This window comes from Sus scrofa, chromosome X (assembly GCF_000003025.6).
Source record: "Sus scrofa isolate TJ Tabasco breed Duroc chromosome X, Sscrofa11.1, whole genome shotgun sequence".
In the NCBI taxonomy this organism is placed as follows: Eukaryota; Metazoa; Chordata; class Mammalia; order Artiodactyla; family Suidae; genus Sus; species Sus scrofa.
Window position 1 is genome coordinate 67,166,551 of NC_010461.5, and position 5,440 is coordinate 67,171,990.

The window sequence follows — 5,440 nt, forward strand, 5'->3', positions numbered from 1 at the left end:
GACATATCTTTTTTATTGTTTCTTCTTTAGGAAACAATATGGTATTGTTTCTCATTATGGTGATCTGCATTTCTACTGATAATCTTTCTTAATTCCTTTGGCATTTTATTATCCCCATTTTTCAGTCTAGAAGATTGCTGATATCTGTTTCATTATTTGTTCTTTCAGGGGATTTCTCTTATTCTTTAAATTGGGAATAGTTCTTCTGCCATTTTATTTTACTTTACTTCCTCTTTCTCTATAAATTAGGAGAAACAGTTATCTGCTGTAGTTTTGAAGGGGTGTTTCAATGCAGGAGCATCCCTGTATAGATGGTGTGTCCAATATTTTTGGTGCAATGGCTGGTTTTGGTACGGATGCTAGCTAAATCCTTCATCAGTATGTGCTGGCTATTATTCCCATGACAGGATATGTGGTTGGTTTCGTAGTGTCTAGTGTCTATGCGGGATGTGAGGCAGGCCTTCCTCTTTGCTCTGTGGCTGTCACTGTACCTGTACTCTTTGGGGCACTGTGTATGCTCCCAGTTATTAGAGTAGAAATCATGATTGTTGGGCTCTATTAGACTCTGTTGCACTTGTGTGCATGCCCTACCCCCAAGGAGGTGATTATTGAAGCCAGTGAGGCTGATGAGGTCACAGCAAATCTGACTGCCCATGTATGTGTCCATGGCTCTGCTCAGAAGCATCCCAATATTGTGTCCCTTTCTTTGTTGTGTTTGTCCCTGATCAAGTGCTACACTTTGGTGTGGAATAGGCTGGGGTTTGGGATTTGGGTGTTGTGGTTATGGGATTGAGGAGGCTATGCTACTGCCTGAGTTCTGGGTTGTCTTTGAGCCAGAAACCTCCCAGGATCTGTTTGCCCCAGATCTAGTTCTAAGCTCTGCTGTGGAGTGAGTGGAGCCAGGGTGCTCATGCTGGGAAACAAAACACTGCATATGCCTTCCCAGGGCCTGTCTGCCCAAGATTCAGTGCTTAGCTGCTGCACATTCTTGTGGTGCCATACAGTACATACTCTTAAGATGTCTGCCCAGCTAGATTTGCCTCCCTGTGCACAAGCTGACAATGTTTGCCCAGTTAAATCTGCTGCCCCAATGTGTGCATTGACAATGATGTTCAAACCTCTGTCCAGATTACACCCCAGGTATCTGGATCTATCTCTTTGTAGCTAGACTTAATCTTTGCCCTGATTCTCTTCCAGGTTGTGATGTAGAGTTTAGCAGGGCTTGAGTGTTCATTCATTCAGATTGGGAAGTATGGTTGGGTGGCAGCTGCCAGTGCAAGGCTTTTTCCACCCTGATTATTAGCAAGCCAATATGTGCATAATCCTCATGAATAGAGTCTAGGCTTATCCATGCCGTCAACAAATCTCAGTAGATTTCCCAGCAGGCAAGGAGGCATATCTCCTCTGCCTAGGACTTCGGGACTGGGTTGCTCAGATTGTAAGTCAACCTGCTTACTTTCCAGGGCTAGGGTTCACTTATGTGGACCTTCTCCTGCTTACAGTTACCTCTCAGGGGCAGAGATCCTGACATGAAGCCTTTTAATTTCTGTCCCACCCAGTTACAAGGAGATCTTTCAGCTTTGGTATTATAGGAGCTCTTCTCCCCATTTCCAGTTAGATTTACATGACAATTGTTTCACCTGTAGTTGCATGTTGGAGGTGTTTGTGGAGAGAGGTGAGCTCCATGTTCTCCTATTCCACCATCTTGATACCCTTCTCAATTGTTATTTTAATAATTGTGTTCATTTTCTGAATACATTGCAATACACATACATAATCAAGCTTTCTTTTTAATGTTAAGTTTTTTCTTAATATTTGGTTTTGACTAATATTTAATGGATGTTTACCCTATGTCAAGCACTATACATGTCACTAGGAATATTGCTGGGCTGTGTGTGTGTTTAAACTTCATATTGCTCAGTTCAAGCTGTTATAAATAATGCTGCAGTAAAAAAAATACTTGAAGAATAGATCTATATTTCCCTTTTCTCAATATATTTTTTGCATAGGCTCTTAAGAATAGAGTTACTAAATTAGAAGATATAAACATTACAAGGTTGTTAATATTAATTGCCAAATATCTCATTAGAAATGTATCATTTTATGAGCTTGTAAAAGTTATGCAGGCAGGAATCATTTCTGTCTTGCTTATTATCTCACTATATTCTCATCACCAAAGACAATGTTTGGCACATATTAGATGGTTTATACATGTTTTAAAAAAATAAATAATTTAACAAAATCTCATCAATAATCCACTATTTTCCATGATGTAGTTTAACAGCTAAAAATGTACTTTTGAGCCAGGCTAATTGGTTGTGCATTTCTCTTCTGCCTCTTCCTGTGTGTGTGTGTGTACCTTAAAACATATATATATTACAGATAGTAGAATGACAACATTCTGATACCTCTAACACAAAATGGTTTCTTGTTGAACACATTAACCTATGATACTAAAATTAATTTTATCCCAATTGTTTAAAACCAATCATGTAGGCCTTTTGAGTAAATTAATCACAAAACATTCCTAAACAAGATGAAAAAGTACAGGCACTTGAATATATACAATTAGTGACAAAAAAAGTAGAAGCTAAAATTGCATGACTAAGAGCAGTATGTCTTTACATATAAATTTGAGGTATTCACTGATCCAAATATAGAAATAAGAACTATTTATGAAATTTTGACAAGAAAATCAGACCTCACAGAAATTTCATACCACGTAATTTTGACAAAATAAAACAATGACTGCTACAAGTCTTGATTTAGCTTTTACAAAGCAATGTCTGAGACATAGTTGTTTGAATTCTGATTTTCCCCTTTGCTCTACCCCAACACAACACACAACTCTAACAGTCTAATAACATCTTCTTATCTGAATTTGCCACCTAATTTGAGGTCCATAGCCTCAAAAATGGTTATCATTTCAAAATTTTCCACACTATGGTATAAAGTTTGTAGCACCACAGACATAAGGGTTTAGATATTTCTTTATGTAAATATTTCATTAATAATATTAACCAGTAAAATTGTGTAGATTGAACATCTAATAGGAAGTCACTGTAGCATTTTTAAAACAACCGAAATAATTAATAAGCATGTTTGATATTTTAAATTGTGAAACATTTAAATTGTCAAATTCACCAGGAAAAATATAACACACATATGTTTTTATCACTCTGATGAGAACAAAGCTTCAGACAGTTGATACTGAGACACTTAGGGTTTTTTTCTTTCTTTCCTTAAAGAAATTGCATTTAGTTTGGCCACTCTTTAAATTATTCATTTACCAGCTTGTAAAGAGTATGTCTATTAGGCAGTATACTATATAAAACACTTTTCCCTTTATTATCTTTGGCTAGACATCTCATGAAAGGACACTGAGAACTGAAGAGGTAAGTCAGGCTCTATGTGCTTCCATCTCACACATCACTGAGTGGAAGCCTGCATTATCCAAGTCCACTGGGTCACAATCTTGTTCTTGAGGGCCATTTTAATTTGAGGTTTTATCAGAGCTTGTTCACTCTGGAAGCTGGTTCTCTTGGAGAGACTGTCTTACCTTGAAGTTCTCTGTCTTGACCTTGGCAAGAGGTTCATAAAGTCCTAGATTTTCCATGGTAAAGCTTGAGACCAAAGAGTTCTTAGGAAAGGCTGTAGAATGTGAGGTGGCTCCTGCTGCACTGGAAGGATGGAGAGCATATTTGTATTCAGAAGGCAAATGAAATGCTTCTCCAAAGAGGAGTGATGGGCAGACACAGTCAATCATAAAGGACAAAGTTAGTATCTCAGCGTGAGATTTTATTCTCTCTGTATACAAAGATTTGAAAGCCTTCTGGCCTACTGCATAGACGATGTTGATCCGTCAGGTCCCTCTTGTGCTAAAATGGCAACCAAGACTGCTTTAATCCAATTGTGCATCCCTTCAGGGCTATGCACATAGAAAGTTCCAGATGATGTTACAATTTCAAAGAGGTTATCCCTTATCATTATGTCACTTTGCCTACATTCCGGGACTTTATGGATCTTTTTAAGTGGCATTACATGGAGAGGTTCCTTTTCCGATTCAGATCCAAAGCATCTACTGTGCTTTCATTCAATTGAAAATATCTTCTCTTCCAGTTTTTCCTCACTGCTCCTTTTTTTTTTTTTTACACAATATCCAGCTTTAATAACTGCACTAACTGAAGTGGGTTTAGGAGTAAATTAAGGAAGATGGCTTTGTGACTCTTTCAAATTATTTCTATCAATACTTTTACCACATTAATTTACTTCTTCTGAGTTGGGGTAATGATGAGCACACCATCAAGAATGTCACCTTGGTAACTTGGGTTATCAGAATGAGGCTGTGAGTTTGATTGCTTTGATACTATAATTTTTATAGCTTTGTTCAACACATTTACCCATTCTGCTAGGTCCTGCTAATCATTGACTTGTAGGAAATATTTCCTTATCCCTGTATCCATAAAAAAAACGTAACTCAGCCTTGGCCCTAGTTAAATTGCATCAATAACATTTGAGGTGTAGGTAAATTTAATCACTCAACATGTGATGATCCAGGAGGTAGGTTCTATGGATTATCCATGTACCATACAAATCTATCTTCTCTGGTACCCAGTATGAAGTACTTCTGAAGAAATTTTCCACTGTTATCATTTCTTCAATGTCTAGAAAACCACAAATGTGATTCTGATGATCCACATAAGCCATTTCTGAGCTTGAGCATTACAGAGCACCTTCCGACCCTTGGAGCCTCCCTGCTAGCTTTAGCTGGCATAGTGCTCTGGGATCCCGAGCTGAGCTCACACCACCCTGGCCTAGCCTGAGCTTCTCACTCTGAACACTGCAGCCCTTGGCCTGGAACTGCATCATGTGGCCTCTCTTCTGCTTCTTAGTAGCAGTGTGAGCTTGGGCAAATTACTTGACCTCTCTATGTCTTATTTTTCTCATCTGTAAAGTGGAGTGAAAAATAATATGTCCTCTTAGGTTTGTTGTAAGGATTATTAATACATTGATCCTTATACATTGCATGACATATAATAAGCACTAAATAAATTTTAACTCTAGCTATAATTATAGGTTTTATTTGCTTATTTGTTTGTTTTGGTCTTTTTAGGGCTGCACTTGCAGCATATGGAAGTTCTCAGGCTAGGGGTTGAATTAGAGCTTCAGCTGCTGGGACACACCACATCCACAGCAGCACCATATGTGAGCTTCACCTGTGACCTACACCACAGCTCAGGGCAATGCCAGATCCTTAACCCACTGAGCAATCCAAGGATCCAAACTGCATCCTCATGGATACTAGTCAGGTTTGTTAGCAGTGAGCCATGACAGGAATTCCTATTATTATAGTTTTAAAAACCCTATAGTAAAGAGTAAATGTACCACTATCATATCTCATTGTTATAAGTTGAATTTATTTGATCATGATTATAATTTT

At 38.1% G+C, this 5,440-nt stretch overlaps 1 pseudogene; it reads right to left on the minus strand.

Moving 5' to 3' along the window:
- LOC100521596 lies at positions 3,423–4,996 on the minus strand (annotated as a pseudogene).